Source organism: Monodon monoceros, unplaced genomic scaffold, assembly GCF_005190385.1.
Source record: "Monodon monoceros isolate NGI ecotype Baffin Bay Population unplaced genomic scaffold, NGI_Narwhal_1 Super_Scaffold_7, whole genome shotgun sequence".
Lineage (NCBI taxonomy): Eukaryota > Metazoa > Chordata > Mammalia > Artiodactyla > Monodontidae > Monodon > Monodon monoceros.
Window position 1 is genome coordinate 37897251 of NW_021703784.1, and position 19596 is coordinate 37916846.

Sequence of the window (19596 nt, forward strand, 5' to 3'; positions counted from 1 at the left end):
ACAGCAGTGAAAGCCCAGAATCCTAACCACTAGGCCATCAGGGAACTCCCCAAAGTAACGATTCTTGAGCTGCCTAGCCTATCTCTCTATCTTCTTCTTTTCCCCCCACTCCTGACAATCTGAGCTCTCAAATCCGAGAAGTGAATGTGCTTGGGTGAATGTTTGCACGCATCAATCCATCCCCTCCCACCTCCTAGAAACCTCTATTTGCCCTCAGGAATTCACAGTTCATCACAATCCCCAATAACCTCAGCCTCTTCTCTGAATGTTTCTTTCAATTCCTTACTCGGATGGAAACCTGACTCTCCTTGAAAATAAGAGACCACATGGCCCACCACCCCTACTCCCTGCAACCATTGTGTTATTCTACCTCATTCCTTGAAGATATTGGCATCTGGATCCCTGTCACTTCCCCCAATACCATCCCCATGATAACTCTTATTTCCAATTCTACCTCATGGATTCTTCTCATACGCTGGTCTCTCAACTCTTCAACTTCCTCTCCCTTCCTGGATCTCCAACTATCCCAGCTCCCTGCTCTCAGAGTGACAACTGTAGTCTCAACGCCAAGCATCCCACTCTCCAACCACCACCTCCTATCTTTGCAGCTTATTCTTTCTGTTATCCTAACCCAATGTCTCCTTGACCCCAACAGCTTCTATAATTTACTTATCCCATGATCTTTTCTCTGTTCCTCACTCTCCTCTTGACCTTCCTTCCTCTTTTAACCACCCTAGTCTCTAGGTTTATTATTATCATTTCTCTCTTACATACACCTTCAAATCCATCTCTCCCTCTCTACCCCTCTCTCTCTTTCTACTTCTCCCCGCCCCCCATACGAAGTCCTTGGGAAAACCATAACCCTGATAAAATCTAATTCTTCATCTTCTGTCTGCCAGCACCCAGTGAAACATCATTGGAGAAACATGCCATCATGCTGACTGGTCTTATTTTCAATTTGTAACCACTAACCTCAAGTGGATATTAGTGCAGCCCAGGACTGGCCTTGACGTTGCCAAATTCCAACGGTCAGTTCTTGGTCCGAATAGGAGCTTTTGACCCCTGAATCCATAAGTGGGTGAGCTCAGATGGACTGTCTGCAGGACCAGTCTCCTCTATTTCCCCATCATATCGGGAGGCAACTAGTCTTTGTATTCCAAGAGAAACAGTCTACAGAGGGCTTTGGGGTCAGCCAGACCTTGGTTCTAATACCAGCTCCACTATTAACTAATAGTTTAATTTCTGCTAACCTTAGTTTTCTATAAAAATGGAGATAATAATCATATCTAACTCATAAGGTTGTGGTGAGAATGCAATAAACTACAGCATTTAGAGAGACTGTCACATTGTGAAAATCAAGTAAATGTTAGTTATTATTAGATGACATGCTCCTTTACAGCTGAGAAAAAATGGACTCTTTTCTCTCCTTTAGCAATTTGAGTTACCGAAAGGAATCACTAACCACAGATTATGCTTCAAATTAAAGGCTGTGTACATTGCCCCATCTTTTAGTTTGCTTTCTAAGAGGTGCCTTGAAAGTTGGTTATGTGGAGTTGGGACCAGGCATGCCCACACAGGAAGAGCATTACACATATTCTACCAGGTCATTAGGTTCTGGAGCCTGCGAAACTGTTCTAACTCATGATGGATTCCCCTTCAATCTGTTCCTATAAATGGATGGCTCGTAAGCCAAGATCTTTTCTTACAGCACTTTAGTTATTTAAATTTCCTAATCAACTGAAGGTTCATGAGAAAATATTTTTCTTGTTTCAATATCTGTTGTTGACAATTTTTCTAAAATATATGATTCCAATTTTCTGTCTTAGGAAGCAGAGCAGAGCAAACAATAATGTTTCTTGTTAAGCAAACAATACTTATGGGGAATAGACCATGCTTCCAGGATGGTGCTAGGCAATGCAGATACAAAAGTGATCGGAACAGGTTCCTGCCCTCACGTTGTTCACCTTCTAATAGGTTCAGAGGACCTTACTAAACCTCAGGCAATGTCCAAAGTGCTCACCCACACTTGACTTTTATAGGCCTCTTATAAAGAAATGATTCTGCTGGAGGGTCACCGAGTTATAAAGGACAGTGCACAATCTTATAGGTTGAAATAGTGCTGTCAAATTATTAGGGGAGAAATCACAGGGATGTTACTAGATCTCTCAAAGCCTCAGTTTCCTGATAATAATACTTATCTCATTGTATTGTCAGGAGAAGCCAAACAGGAAAAGTGTGAGACAGACCAAGCACGGTGCCTTTCTCTCCCACATAGAAGGCTTAGGCATGCTGGAGTCCCCTCTTTTATTTTTTTTTTAATAAATTCATTTATTTTATTTATTTATTTTTGGCTGCATTGGGTCTTCATTGCTGCACGCGGGCCTCCTCTAGTTGCGGCGAGTGGGGGCTGCTGTTCGTTGCAGTGCACAGGCTTCTCATTGCGGTGGCTTCTCTAGTTGCGGAGCGTGGGCTCTAGGCACGTGGGCTTCAGTAGTTGCAGCACGTGGGCTCAGTAGTTGTGGCCTGTGGGCTCTAGAGCACAGGCTCAGTAGTAGTGGCACACAGGCTTAGTTGCTCCGCGGCATGTGGGATCTTCCCAGACCAGGGCTCGGACCCGTGTCCCCTGCATGGGTAGGCGGATTCTTAACCACTGCGCCACCAGGGAAGTCCCTGGAGTCCCCTCTTTTGACAGTCCTTGGAGGAGAATGGGCTTCCTGCTGCCGTGGCCACTGAAGACAGGGAAGGAGTCTCATCCTATTTCTAGAGCAGCATTTATTAGAAGGTGGGACAGGTGGAGAGAAAGCAGCAAGAAGGAAGCGTTTCTGGGGCTCAGGTTTTCCATAGAAACAGAGTACGCAGGGGGCTGATGTCTGATATCCACTCTAGCTGTTACCCACTACATCATGAGTTGAACAGACTTTGGGGAGCTGGACAGGGAACCCAGCCCCTAGCTTTAATATTTCTTTATATATATAAAGTTAATAATATATCATTCATCAATATTAATAATCTTATATAATATATATTATATTATATATAATTCTAAATGTTTTAAATTATTTTTTATTATATAAGCAAATAATATATATTCAAGGTGAAGGAAAAAACATTTAATACCCATGGGTATAAACTGAAAAATGGAAGTCCTCTCTCCTGTCCTATCACAGTCTCCATCCCCAAACTGAAGCACTAGCCACACCTTCCTGTGTTGCCCTGGTGAAGATTATTTTTTAGGCATATTCAAACATGCTTATGAACTGTTGAAACAAGTTGGATATCATATTATGGCTTCTAAATGAAAGACAATACATTTCTAAATGAGATTTTGGTCCAACCCCAGTCATAAACTAAGGTGTGACTGTTTTCTGGTTAGTAGGGCAAGAAAGTTTATAAAAAATCATAGGAAAAAAGTTTTATCAACTATTACAAAACAGTAAAATCCTGAACAAAATTTAGGCGTTTAAAGAGTTATACTTCAGCTATCTGGAAAACTCACTTAATCAGAACCCTCATTCCTCTGTAAATGAAGCATGCTCACATAGCCACATTGAACATAACTCTAGGATCGAAGGAATTCTTAGATCCATTTCTAGAACTAAAAGCACACTCCAAATGCTTTTCAAGTGGCTAGCAGAGGGGTTTCTAGCAAAACAGCCATCGCTAATATCCTGCTTGGTGCGCAGGACTGCAGCTGTGGACCAGGACCATGCCCCACAGGAGTCTGGGCGTGCCATCAGCCCCCGGCTGGCCTCTGCTGCAACGGTGGCAGGGCCTACCTCGACTGCAGGTCCTGCTTGGAGGAAAGGCCACGGAGAGGGCAGGCTTCTATGGGCTGCTTTGACTCTGGAGGCCCCCAGGGGCTACAGCCCCTTGGTCAGTGGAGAAAAGGAGGAGATGGGGTCTCAAACAGATGTGGTTTCTTCCCCCAAGAGATGGGTGAGGGCTAAATGCCACATGGGGAGAAGTTTTTTTTTCAGCCAAGGGATGTTATCAATTCCTTTACAAGAAGAAGCTGCACGGATGCCATAACAACAAGTTAGAACGGTAGCCAGAGGCCACTCGGCTCTGTGCACAGCCTTCCCAACACCTACCCCGGGAGGTCACCAATCTCAAGCATGAAAGACAGGAAGAAGGGAGCTAAGCCTTACCTCTGCCTCCCTCTCTACCCTGGCATCGCCCTTTGCTCACCTGCTCTGCAGGTAGTCTTCCATCTCCTGGAGGCCCTCTGCTAGTTACCAGCAGAACAGAGTGGAGAAGCAATGCTTGCCCCCCCTCCCCTCCTCACCCTGGGGAGCATGGGCAGGACAGATTTAGGAGGGAAGAGTGGGTCTGTGTCTGCTCTAAGGCATGACTCTCTCCTGTTATCCTGTCCCTTGTCTGCATCCTCTCAGGACGAGCCAACAGAGGACAGCAGGAAAATATATGCACCCACCCATATAGTTTCATCAAAGAGAATTTTGCATTTATTGGTCTCAGCATTAGCTCCAGGGCTGAATTGGCCCAAAGGACATCTCACCTTCTCCTAGGGTTTAATATTCTTTTATTTTAGTACAACCCCACTTTTTATATAATCCTTGATGAAAGGGAGAAAGAAAATATCATTGTTTTGTTTCCCTTAAATGAAAATCAAGTCTCAGATAACAGCTCTAAGTGTTTGATAACATCCAGAAAAAAGAAATGGGCTCTGTAGGAAGAATAGTTCACTATATCTCGCCTGAAAAAAAAATCATTACTTTTAGCAGAAACAATACAAGCCCAGAGATGATATGATATTAAGTCTGACAGGAAGCCAAGGATTCATTTTGGTAAAAATGCTAAATATAGTCTCTGAAAAGTTCAGATACCATGAAGTAGATGCTACTAATAAAAGCAAGACATTTTGTGAAATATATAAACAACTTGGATCTCTCCAGACCCCTGCAACCAGGATTCCTTTTACCAACTATGGAATAGAGGTGAAGCTTTAAAAGATGCCCCACTCAACATCATATCAAAGGAAATAAACTCTGGCTGAGCCAAGAAGCAACTAGAAGGTGTATGTGGCCATGAATCAGAATAAACCATTCCAAAAATACACAAAGAAAAAGGTCCCTGCAGAGGAAAATCATACATTTCCAGCTCACACTCAGTTGGATCTATTGAGTGAAATCAGACAAAATACCCTGTGTTAAGATTAAGGGTAAAAACATTTGCTGCCATTGAAATCTATGACTACATCATTACGAGGGACCATCCATAGGATGGATCTGAGTTTCTGCTGAGATGCAGAGACCATCCTGATCTCCCATTTTCCACCCCAGTATCCGGGACAGAGGCCTGAGAGGGAATCGCTTCTTTCAGACGCTGCAAATAGAGTCTACCTGGTGCACAAGAGTCTCTCTTTTTTCACATTAAAATGGTTTTTCCAAGAAGCTATGGCCTTAGCAGTCAGCCTACCGTAGGTGCTGGCAGGAGAATCAGAGGCCGGAGTTCTGGCCTTAGTTTTGCCACTAATCTTTGACAAGTCTCCAAACCTGCCTAGCCTGTATCTCCTCTGTAAAAAGAAATGACCTTTATGAAAGTTGTTAAAACGAATGCCGGGCTTCCCTGGTGGGGCAGTGGTTGAGAGTCCGCCTGCCGATGTAGGGGACACTGGTTCGTGCCCCGGTCCGGGAAGATCCCACATGCCGCGGAGCGGCTGGGCCCGTGAGCCATGGCCGCTGGGCCTGCGTGTCCGGAGCCTGTGCTCCGCAGCGGGAGAGGCCACAAGGTGAGAGTGCCATGTACCACTAAAAAAAAAAAAAAAAAAAAAAAAGGGAATGCCAATAGGAGACCATGGATAACAGATTCTGTTGTATTAATCTTTTTACCACCCTGTATGCAAGAGAAATAGACACAAAGCTCAACTTTACCCCAATATAAAATTTAAAGAAAAAAAGAAATAGACACAAATGATCAAGCTTCATGGAAAGGTGGATTTGCCCTTTGAAACTGATGGAGAAGTGAAATGGACAGAGCAGAGCTCTGGGGAATGAAGGTCTGAGTGTGAAAGTGAGCTCTGCTGGTATTTGCTATATGAGTCTTATGGTGCCTTAGTTATCATGCCTTCCCAAGCTTCAGTTTCCTCATCTGAAAAATGGGGATAATAATAACTACTTGAAGAGGTTTCAATGAGGATTTGAATAAAATGAAATAATGCCCACAGCAGTGCTTGGCACCCAGACCACTGAGAAAAATTTCCTTCCTTCCTTCCTGACATGTTAAAACTCTCCCTGACCTTGAGAGGGACCAGGAGGGAAATCCGCTCCTTCCTGTTTTTATAACCAGAATGGGAACAGCAGCACTGAATTTCTAGACACGCCTGGCCCCTACTGCCAGGTTATGTTTCCCACACTTCCTTACTCTTCCCTAATGAGGAGCTTAAGAAGGCTGGGTGCCCTGGGAAGAGTGAATGGCAGCAGGATACCCAAACAGCTGAGCGAGCACATCTATAACATGAAGAAGTGTTTTATAGATTCACTGAGAAGGGCTATGGAGGCCTCCCCTCCTGCACAAATCCCCACACGTCTGATGTGGCAGCTGGCAAATCAAAGGAGCGGCCAAAGGAGCTTACACTGCGCCAATCAGAAACAGGGCTCTGACCCCCTTTTGTTTTGTGTGTCAGGCACTGCATATGATTTCATTTGGAAAATGTGTTCCAAGCCTTTGAAATAAGTTTGCATAACCACCGGCCCACGTCCTTGAGGGTATTTTAAGAGCGTAGGAAGCGGGAGTGGCAGAGGGACTTTCCTGCAGAAATTCTGTATCACCCTCAGACATCCTGGGTTCTCCCCAGCCAGCTTCCTGGAGGCTGACCCACCCTTATGGCAGCCCGAGATGCTCTGAGGATAACGGAAAGGCAGATGTTGCGTGGATCTGGCCCTGTCTCAAGGCCCATGACTCACCAGGACGACTGAGCCTCCCTAGTAGATAATGCAGTTCTCAGAGGACTCCAGGAAGCCAAGAAAAACACCTCAAGGCCTGGACACTTCCAGGACTTTCCCTGGTACCTCACTAGAAATGTAAACCCCATTAGCCCACGGTGGGCCTCAGAGATGGAGCAGATGGGACCGGCCAGTGTTGGGAAACAGGGGATGTGGGGTAGGGGAATGGAGGAAAGATGCTCTGAAGCAGGTGGTTCAAGGCCTTGGCAATGCATTAGCCGAGGCGGCCGTCAGAGGGTCTTGGAATGTAATCCACACTTTGCGACAGAACTGCGGATTTTTTGGCCCAGCTCAGAGCTAGTGCTCTTTTCTACTGTGACAATTAAGTAAGCAATAAAAAATCTGTAACTGGGCCATCAGAGCCTTTAACTGAGAAGGCTGAGTAGCGAGGGTTGGAGGATGAGTTGTGGAGCAATAGCTTGGCGCAGCTTGGCGTTAGGCAGACCTCGGTTCAAATCCCCACTCTGCCAGTGACCTTGAGCAAGTTTCTCAGTCTCTTCAGGCTCAGGTATTTTCATTCATAAAAGGAGAATAAGGTTGTTGTGAGAATGAATGGCGACAGTCTATATCTATACAAAAAAAGGCCCTTTGGGATTGACGTATACCCACTACTATATTTACAAGAGATAACCAACAAGGTCCTAACGTATAGCACAGGGAGCTCTGCTTAACATTCTGTAATAACCTAAATGGGAAAAGAATTTCAAAAAGAAGGGATATATGTTCATGTATAACTGAATCACTTTGCTGTACCCCTGAAACTAACACAACACTGTAAATCAACTCTAGTCCAATATAAAATAAAAAATTTTTTAAAAAAGACTATCTTTCAAAAATAAAGGTGAAAAATGTTGCCATACATACTTAGGTAGAATTCAGAGTTTTACCATTATTTTTTTAAAAACAAAAAATAAAAATTAAATAGACATTTTAACAAAAAATAAATTTTAAAAACTAGGGGGAAAAGGACATAGCATAATGTCTGGTGTAACGTATCTACCTAATAAATGATTACAAATATGCTTTTGTAATTCGTCCAATTCTGACTTAGGTCTGGCACAGCAGAGCTCCCGCTTTGTTTCTAGTGCGAGTTTTCTCATCTCATTTCAACATTTCACCATGTTTCCATTTTGCCACCCTGCCTAGTCCTCTTAGGACCTACATCCTTTCCCTGAACCTCAGCCTAGGCCTCTGAGAACCACCCTAATCCAGCTGCTCACAAGGACTTTCACATTTCAGCCACATTGATTCACTGGGACAGCGCTTCACCCACATATGGCAATACAACCATACTCTGTCTTGGACACCTCCATCATCACATACTGATTGTCTGAACGGGGGCCAGATATCATGGTATCTGTTGCCCATCCGCCCCAGAAGCTCATCACTTACCCAAGAGTAGTGCTTCCCTATTAGGTAAATCCAGACACAGGTCTGGTTCCCCTTCCTATGAGCCAGCCATACCTCCAAAGATTGCAGATACATGATGTGGTGAACTCAAGGAGGTGTGTGATAATGCTTGGAGCTGGTCACAATAGAATTTCTAGCCCCACCCCTTTGTCACAGTGATCCCTAGGGCTTCTTTCTGCTCTAAAATTGTATGATGGATGATTCTATTGCCTAGGTTACAAAAGCACCAGCGGACAAACCACACCTACTTAATTCTCTCCTCTCTCATCCAGCTTTGGTTAACAAGCTCTGGGGGGAGAGGGGTAACTGAATGAAATGCTCTAGTTATGCTAAAAGTAAGGTGAAGTGATGTAGTGGTGCCAGAAGAAGTTATGCAACCAGTTGGGTTGCCACAGTCAAAAAAGATTCTCAAGGAAAGCAGAAATATGTAGAGGATATGTTCCTAGCCATCATCCATTCATCCATCCATTCATTCATCAAACCAGCCAGCCAGCCAGCCAGCCACCAAATATGCATCAAGTATCTGCCAGGCTACTTGTGAAAGGGATGCAAAGGTGAATAAAACAAGCTGTCTGCCCCCAAGAAGCTCACACATTGTCTAGGATACAATGACAATACAGTGTGGCAACTCTGTGACACAGGAATCTGCAAGTTCCGTGGCAGCACTGAGGATGGACCACTCATTCAGATCTGGGTGGGGGTGGGTAGGTGGCAGCAGCAGGAAGAGATTCCAGAATAGATGACTTAAGCTGGAACTTCAAAGATGAGCAGGAGCTGACCAAGTAGAAGGCACATAGTAATGACAGCCTCTGCAAAGGCACACAGGTGTGTGAGAGCATGATGTATTCAAGGATCCAGGGGGAGGTCGATACAGTGATGAGAAAGGGGTTTGCTTTTAGTGAGGAGCAGCAGGAGATGAGTCTAGAGAGGCAGGCAGCGGTCAGATCAGGAAAGGAAGGCTGCATGTTGAGCTGAGGAAGTTCAACTTTATTCCCTGGGCTGGGCTGTGAGGAGACACTGGCTTAAGGACCTCTAAAAGTGACTAGGGTGGCAATGCGACAGGGCACAGGAGTGAACAGCTATTGGCTTTTGTTTGGGCTGCATCCAAGTGTCCTCTCTTAGAGTATCAAGCTTCCCTTCGGGGAATCTCCCATTGTGTGCAGTTGTCTTGGTTGGAAGATGTACCCTGATGCAGTGCAGAAGTTCGGTAAATGTTTATTGCTGTATAAGTTACCCCATTTTAGAGATGGGACACAGTAGAGAGGGTAGTCTGGTGATCTCCATGTCTATCTTACTCTTTTTTTTGTATTCCCAGTGCTTGACACATAGTAGGTGCTCAATAGTTATTGAGTGAATGAATAAACAACAACAAATGGGAGGCATACCCTCTCTAAAAACATCATGTGAATGCGTTAACTTCAGTGGCCTTTGCTCTCCCATCCATAGAATGACTCCTACTGCCCAAGTGGATCTCCATTAGATCTGGGGGATGGGGGATGGGGCAGACTCTTAGACCTGAAAGAGGACCACTGCTCTGTGTCAGGGTTGTGACTCTTACACTTGGATGCCCCACGCCAGGACAGTAAACAACATCCCCATCAATTAATGCTGAGCTGCATTAATCAGATGCTAGGACACAGAACCAGAAGGAAGGTGAACTGACCTAGACTGTTTATACCAGTTGCATTGTCTTCAACTTTAATCTTTGCAGGGCTGTGGAGAGGAGAGAAGAGGGGAGGAGGGGGGAGATGGGCAAGAAAATAGTGCCTGACACATGTTAGGTGTTCAAAGATATGTGACGAACTTCCCACCTAGCTAGGGTAAGGGCTCAGTCAATGACAGCTTACATTACTCAGTGCTGCTTATCACAACCCTACAAGTAGGCATTCTTACTCTCATGTTAGAGCTGAGGAAACGATCGATTTCCTTAAGGCCACATAGCTTATAAGAAGGAAATTCCACATCTGAACACAGGTCTGTCTGACACCAAAGTCCATGCCCTCTCCTCTCCACCCGGCTGCTTCTGTGAAAAGGCAAACAGCACTGGGCACGTACAGAGTACAGCTGGGTTGACACAATGGGTGCAGGAGTTGAAGAGGATCGCGTGTATCAGGGACAGCAAAAGAAGCCATACCCCCTCTGGTGTTGGCAAAATGATGAATTCCAGCATGAGACAGCCAGGTTCCTTCCTCCAAAGGCCATGTTTCACTGAGGTCCATGCTTGCAGCAAGTCTCTTGTATGTGCAGCTCTCTGATCAAAGGGAATCTCCTGAAATAAATAATGAGCATGAAAAAATGGAGATAAATGACTACTGATGCTGTCCTGGAAAGGGGACACTTTCTTGAAGGAAAGTGGTCAGTTTCTAGTTTATTATGTTTCTTTAGCATGCAAAGACTGTTGTCAATATTCGGGCATTCCAAGACATGGAAACAACCGAAATGTCCATTGATGGGTGAATGGATAAAGAAGATGTGGTACACGTATATACGATGGAAGACTACTCAGCCATAAAAAAAGAATGAAATAATGCCATTTGTAGCAACATGGATGCAATTAGAGATTATCATACTAAGTGAAGTAAGTCAGAAAGAGAAAGACAAATACCATATGATATCACATATATGTGGAATCTAAAAAATGACACAAATGAACGTATCTACAAAGCAGAAACAGACTCACAGACATAGAGAACAGAGTTGTGGTTGCCCGGGGTGTGGGGATGGACTGGGAGTTTGGGGTTAGTCGATGCAAACGATTACATATAGAATATAAAATAGATAAACAACAAGGTCCTACAGTATAGCACAGGGAACTATATTCAATCTCCTGGGATAAACCATAATGGAAAAGAATATTTTAAAATGTATATATATGTATAACTGATTCACTTCGCTGTATAGCAGAAATTAACACAACATTGTAAATCAACTATACTTCAATAAAAAATAAAGATTCGGGCATGGTCTGAGTGTGAGATCTTCCGACAAGGCTGGCTATTCAGGTCTACACACCATGGCTCCCTTCTTCATTCAGTTAACAAATGTTTATGGAGCAACTATTGCAGGCCAAGCTTTGAGCAAGGAACTTACTGTGTATAGTTCTGCATGCTTTATAGAATCCTAGAATTTCAGGGTAGGGTATCAATTTCATAAAAAAATAAATAGATATATACTTCTATATAGGCCTAAAAAACAGACTGGAAAAACTGAACTAAAATTTTGAGGTAGTTCCCATTGTACTGGAAATATGAATTATTTTTATTTTCTTTGCAACTTTCTGCATTTTCCATAATAAATATGCATTACTTTTATAATCTGATAAAAGTATATAATACATTTTAAGGAAATTCCCAGGGCTGAGAAGGACCGTGAAGACCAATTTTCCACTTCCTCTTGAAAACCATGATAGAAAGTCCATGTCAGGAGGGTTCTTGTTTTTCCATAAAAAGGACGCCTCACTGGCTTTCTCCAAGAAGTCCAGCCTGGGAATCTCTACCTGTAAACTGTATCTGGGAAGATTACAACTCATGGCCAAACTTCTGCCTACGTTACAAAGAGACTTCATAACACTTCATAATGCATAACAGGTCCTCCAAAGGACGTGGCTGAATAACAGAACATGATTGATTGAGCTAATCTGTGAATGCAGCCAGAGGGACATCCAGCAGGGGAGAAATCCTATCAGCCTAATTATGATGGGCACCAGTTATCAATGGTTGTAATCAGAGCAGCTGGCTTGATTTCGTCTCAAGAATGCTGTTCGCTCTGCATGTTCCTGCACTGCCCGTCCAACTGTAGACAAGGCAGTGTACTGAACTTTATTGGGTCCCGGCTCACTAGGGATTTGTGTTCAAGGCAATCACCCAAAAATTTTAGAGGGGAATTCTAGACCAGAATGGGTATAGCACAATGCCATAGGGAAAACACTGGACTTAACAATAAATCCAGATTTCAGCCCTGACTCTTGCACTGACTGGGTGACTTTGGGCAAACACATTTATGCTCTCAGGGCTTAATTTCCTCAACGTCAAATGAAGGAATTAGGACTAGATGATGTCAAAGATCTGTACAGTCTTCCAGGACTTACAGCCAATAATAATATGTTTCTACATACAAAGATGACCTATCCAACCATGTTAGCGGGCCAAGAAAGCTGTGTTATTTGTCCATTAGCAAATTGAGACATCAGCCTCAGCATGGGAGAGGTGGCTGATTGAGGCTAGAGGTAGTCTGCAATTGGAATAAGACATGTTCTCTGTGTAGAACTAAAAACATGTCTGGAATAGAAATCCAAACCTGGGTCATGATCTTACTGGTATCATCATTTAATCAAATGAACTAAATAGTCAACATCTTATATCTTTACCAATTATGAAATAATATCAACAATTGTACTACATCTTTAAAAAGCAACATTTATTTACCATACACTGGTCACTCAAAACCATTTTATTAATCCTTGCAGTACCCTTGAGAAGTGAGTTGGAGATTCTAGTAACTTTGTTTGACAAAAGTAGACCTTTACTGCTACAGTAATCAAGACAATATGGTACTGGCACAAAAACAGAAATATAGATCAATGGAACAGGATAGAAAGCCCAGAGATAAACCCATGCACCTATGGTCACCTGATCTATGACAAAGGAGGCAAGGGTATACAATGGAGGAAAAGACAGTCTCTTCAATAAGTGGTGCTGGGAAAACTGGACAGCTACATGTAAAACAGTGAAATTAGAACACTCCCTAACACCATACACAAAAATAAACTCAAAATGTATTAGAGACCTAAATGTAAGACCGGACACTATAAAACTCTTAGAGGAAAACATAGGAAGAACACTCTGACATAAATCACAGCAAGATCTTTTTTGACCCACAACCTAGAGTAATGGAAATAAAAACAAAAATAAACAAATGGGACCTAATGAAACTTCAAAGCTTTTGCAAACAAAGGAAACCATAAACAAGACAAAAGACAACCCTCAGAATGGGAGCAATTATTTGCAAATGAATCAATGGACAAAGGATTAATCTCCAAAATACATAAACAGTTCATGCAGCTCAATATTAAAAAAACAAACAACCCAATCCAAAAATGGGCAGAAGACCTAAATAGACATTTCTCCAGAGAAGACATACAGATGGCCAAGAGGCACATGAAAAGCTGCTCCACATCACTAATTATTAGAGAAATGCAAATCAAAACTACAATGAGGTATCACCTCACACCAGTTAGAATGGGCATCATCAGAAAATCTACAAACCACAAATGCTGGAGAGGGTGTGGAGAAAAGGGAACCTCTTGCACTGTTGGTGGGAATATAATTCAGCCACTATGGAGAACAGTATGGAGGGTCCTTAAAAAACTAAAAATAGAATTACCATATGACCCAGCAATCTCACTACTGGGCATATACCCAGAGAAAACCATAATTCAAAACCACACATGCACCCCAGTGTTCCTTGCAGCACTATTTACAATAGCCAGGTCATGGAAGCAACCTAAATGCCCATCGACAGACGAATGGATAAAGAAGATGTGGTACATATATAAAATGGAGTATTACTCAGCCATAAAAGGCAATGAAATTGGGTCTTTTGTAGAGACGTGGATGGACCTAGAGACTGTCATACAAGAGTGAAGTAAGTCAGAAAGAGAAAAACAAATATCGTATATTAACGCATATATGTGGAATCTAGAAAAATGGTACAGATGAACCAGTTTGCAAGGCAGAAATAGAGACACAGATGTAGAGAACAAGCATATGGACACCAAGGGGGGAAAGGGGGTGGGGTGGGATGAACTGGGAGATTGGGGTTGACATATATATGCTAATGTGTATAAAATAGATAACTAATAAGAATCTGCTGTATAAAAAGTAAGTAAATTAAAATAATTTTTTTAAATAGAGCTTTACTTAATCATTGGAGAAGAGAGTGGTTTTCAAAGTAGATTCTCCATCCCACTTGGCCCAGTGGCCTTGACACTCACTGGCCCCCAGGAAACAGATTCTCAACGTGATATCTTCTAGATGTGTGAAGTTAGGCTCTCACACCCATACATTTCATTTTATTAATCTGAACTACATAGATTCATGCTGAGTGTTTTATTGACTTCAACTCAAAAACCCTGCTGCTTTCTCTGATGCTTGAATTTCACACCTCGGCTTGGGAAAGTCAAGCACAAAATGTGAAATGAATTGCATCAAACACAAGTATTTCAAGGAAGACTGATCAATCACATCTGTTACTGAAACTCTAACACCATCACATCAGTCACAAGAAGCCCCAGAGTGGCTCATGAAACTCTGGAGACCAGAAAATATTTTCCAGACTTCTGGCCATATAAAACAACTTATTCAGAGTTTTCTATAAAATTTTAACCTCTATCCAAGTCAAAATTCTATCAAAGACTAAGTCCATGAAAAAGAAAATAAAAGGCAAAAAAAAAATTATGCAGCCATAGGAATAAGAAGTGAGGAAATAGTTTTGTCTAAAATAGCACATGGCAGCTCAAACAATAATATATACAGTAAGGTGGGGTTGATGGAATGAGTGGGAAAGTCTACGGAAAACTTAACAGCTGTAACTCTGACTTTGAGAAGCATTTTTTCAAAGAGATATCTATAGTCCATGTTTATTGATGTATTATTCACGATAGCCAAGATATGGAAACAACCTAAGTGTCTTGTCACTGGATGAATAGATAAAGATGTGGAATATATATATACAATGGAATATTATTCAGCCATGAGAAAGAAAGATATCCTGCCATTTACAACAACATGGATGAACCTGGAGGGCATTATGCTAAGTGAAATAAGCCAGACAGGGAAAGACAAATACTGCATGGTATCATGTACATGTGAAATCTAAGAAGAAAAGAAAAGTGGAACTAATAGAAATAAAGAGTAGAAAACTGGTTGCCAAGGGGAAAGGTTAGTATAAGGGTAGAAACGTTCAACTCTAAGATGAACAAGGTCTGAAGAGCTAGTGTATAACACAGTGACCAGAGTTGATAACACTGTGCTGTATAATAGAAAGTTTTTAAAAGAGTGTAATTTAAATGTTCTCACCAAAAGAAAAAAAGATAAATATGTGAGATGATGGATGTATTAACTAGATGGGAGAATCATTTCACAATGTATATGTATATCAAATCATCATGATGTACACTTTAAATATCTGACAATGTTATTTGTCAATTACACCTCAATAAAACTGAAAAAAAAATAAATAGCAAAAAAAAAAAGATGGAGTGGGGAGAGAGAGAAAGAGAAGAACTAAGCCACCTGCAGAGTGGGACACTGGGATCTATGGAATACTGGCATAATATGAACACATAATTGATATTTAACAAGTACTGGTTGATTGAATGAATGAATAAATGATAATGGCCAGTGTGGGTAAGGACCCTAGTCAGCTATTACATCCCATTAAGCTCCCAAAGGAGATCTGTCTACCCTAAGAGAGAGTATGAGACCAGATGGACCTTTGGACTTAAGGAGTTTAGCCTTTGGTCTCCCCGACCACCAGAACTCTTTTTGGATCCACCTCTAGAGCTGCCTAAGCCAGAAACTGTTTATCTTTTTTTTTTTTTTTTCTGGGCATGCCACGCAGCTTGTGGGATCTTAGTTCCCCAACCAGGGCTTGAATTCGGGCCCCAGCAGTGAAATCACCTGCAGAGTTCCAGCCACTGGACTGCCAGGGAATTCCCTGGTCATCCTTGATTAACTGATTACATCTCACATCAAATCAATCACCAAGCTTTGTCCAGTTTAACTTTCAAATGTCTCAAGGATGCAACTCCCCTCTGCTTTCATTGTCTCATCCTTAGCTCAGCCACCATCCCTTCTCACTGAGACACGGCAATGACTTCAGTGGGTCCTGGTCTTTCTTACCTCTAACCCTTTCTCCACACTTTGTTGTAATATTTTTAAAACACAAATTTGATCATGTCACTCCTTGATCAAAATACTCCAATGGTTCATTATTCCCAGGAGAAATTCTGGACCACTTAACATGGCATAGAAGGCCCAACTATTGCAAAGTATTTGCAGTCCCTGAATTAGCTCCCCTCTTGGTCTTTTGGATATTCAGCCATTCCCAGAGCTGGAACAAGAGTGTTCTTCCTGCCTCACCTTGCAAAATACAACTTATCCTTCATATCTCAGATTTGGTTACGTGTCCCCCTAGACTGCCCTGTTCTTGCTTCATTATAGCATGTATCACCCTGCACTGTAATTATCTGTTAATATGCCTGTAGAGTTTAGTTCGTAGTATACGTACGTAAGAGCAGAGATTCTATTTATTCGTATCCCTAGCATTGGTATAGGGGCTTCGCAAGGTAAGCAAGCACCCAATATGTGTTTGTCGAATGAATGAATATAGTACTGAATGGTGTTGTTTGGCACAAGCATCCCTCAGTTTAACATGTCCCTTTGGAAAGTATTCTCTTTGCAACCTCACTCCCCTCCTCTGCTCCTTTGGCAATTTCTCCACCTAAAACCCATACCCTATCTGCCTCTGTTTCCTGGCCTTATTCTGACCTTCTCATCCGGTCTAACTGGCTGAGATTATCCCATTTATGCTCCCACTTCAGTGTGCATACCTACTCCTCTGCCCAGCATGCCCCTGAAGCCCCTGCCCATCATATACCTGCCTCCCTCCCCAAGACTGGGATGCAACTACACTTCTGATTATCCACAGGAGATACCTGCTCACCTAATGCAGCTAAGTCATACCTAGACCTCTAAACAATAACCTCCAGGGTCATTTCTGGGGGCGCTTAATCTGGAAATACAATTCAGAAAAAACCTATCCATACTTTGATTCTGCCTTAACTGCCATAATACAGCTCCATTAGTAGAGAAGAGATTAATTAACTAGAAGTGCCATGCTTAGGGAATCGGATGGCATATTCCATCATTCAGGCATTCAAGCAGCCATGGGTTCTAAAGAATATGAACACCTTCATAGCAAGCAGGTCCACTTGCTGATATCTTATAGTATAAATCAAGATATACATAAAAGTATGTATAGATATAAATATATAAAATGAATTCATTCATTCATTTGATAAATATTTACTTGGTGTCTCCTATGTACAAGTCACTGTGCTAAGTGCTTGGGATAGAAAAGGATAAATACAGCCCTTCCTTCAAAGAGTTTTCAATCTTGTAGGGGAGACAAATATCTGGACATATTATTACAGAACAATGTACTAAGTGCAAGCTTAGAGGCATGCACAAAGTAAACCAAAGATCTGTAAATAATAGAATCTGGAAATCAGATGGGATCTTAGGACCTTTAGTCTAACGCTTGCCTTATGCATGACTCTCCAATATATGTCTATGCAGCCTTTACTTCAATACCCAGTGAGAAGGACCTTACTTTCTCCCCAGGCAGCCCACTGTATTTGTGAACTCTTCAGTCAAGCAATTCATTTTAAAACTTTCGACAAAATATTGATATTCACCAACAACCCTCAGTGCTGCTGAGCCATTCTAGAGCTTCCTGCCCCTTGTTCTCTTCTTCAAAGGCTGCTTGAAGGTGAGATACTCTTCCAGGAATATCAAGATTTTATCCCAGTTCTAATACTCTCCAAGCAGATCTGGACCTTATTCTTCAGTGAGTCAGGAATCAGAAGGAACGTTCCATCTTGGTTATGAGTAGGGGGTATAAATCTATCTGGTCACAGAAACAAACTAAATGACTAAATTGAAGCACAAGAAGGAAGAGGTCACAAGATGGGATCTTACTTCTCAACTAGGAATTTCTAGCTAAGATCTCTATTATCTAGGATCTAGATGTCTTAGTCAAGATGGGGTGCTATGACAAAGTACCACAGACTGGGTGGCTTATAAACAACAGAAATGTATTTCTCACAGTTCTTGAGGCTGGAAGTCTGGGATTAAGGTACCAACATGGTCAGGTTCTGGAGGGACTCTCTTCCATTTCAGACTACTGACTTATTGTATCCTCACATGGCAGAAGGAGAGCTAGAGAGCTCTCTGTGGGGGTCCCTCTTAAAAGGGCACTAATCCCATGCATGAGAGCTCCACCCTTATGATCTAAGTTCTTGCCAAAGGCTCCACTTCCTAAGACAATCACATTGGGGGTTAGGACTTCAACATACGGATTTTGAGGGAACACACAATTCCAGTCCTTTGCACTAGGTCTAGCCTGGTATCAGCTACCAGAAAAAAGCAATCATCGGAAACCTTGTGGACCACAGTATGATAGAGAGCACTCTCCTCTTGGGCTGCCCCAAGGGTTTGGCTCCGATGAGTTTCAACTTCTAAACTTAGAAGGATATTTTCCTTTCAGCTCCAAATAAACCACATATATTAGAGTATACATCTGGGCTCTTAATATTCAAATGATAAAATTCAACGTCACTTAAAATACAAGACTTTTAAGCTTGTATGGAAGAAAAGAGAGAGTAGAACACTGTAAATATCCACTGTGAAAGATTACATCTCTTTATGTGGATAAAAAGACATGAAATGCTAGAGACACAGAGTCTTCCTCTCTCTGAAATGGCTGTTTAGAGAGTTGACATGATTCCCCTGGGCTTTGTATTTGTTTCCACATATTCTTATCAACTTTGCAGAATTGGAAAGTTTGAGTAACTTAAAAACCAGTCTTTCAGATTGGCTTATCTAACTGGGCAGAGTATTTGTGAAGTTCCTGTGGAATTTATTGATGTTAATATTTTAAGTACTCCAATAAATAATCTATGCTACTACTTTCTAAGGAGCTGCGGCAACAAGCATATTTTTAGGAAACTTAATGAAGTTATAAGATGATGAGATCCTTTGCAGAACTCTCAGTGACTCAGGCTTTTCATCTCTAAAGTCAGTCCATTGAGACCAAGCTCAGAAGTTCCCTCCACCATGAGACTTTCCCAAGCAGAGTTATTTCCTTCTCCCTTGGCACTTCTCAGAGCTTTTTATAGTCCATTAAGACCACACTTTTCCACTGGATGATAATACTCTCTTTACAAGATGATTGTCGTCCTCTTTAGAAGGTAGTCTTCTTAGGAGAAAATCATATCTTATCCACCCTTTCGTGCCCACCGTTAGCACAATGGCTGGCCAGACTTGGGCTCAGGCAATGCTTGCTAAATGAATGAAACTGACACACCTACAGCTGAGAAACTCAAATGAGTCTGTGCCTGCAAACTCTTCACATAACTCACGTTAAATCAGCAAGCATAACA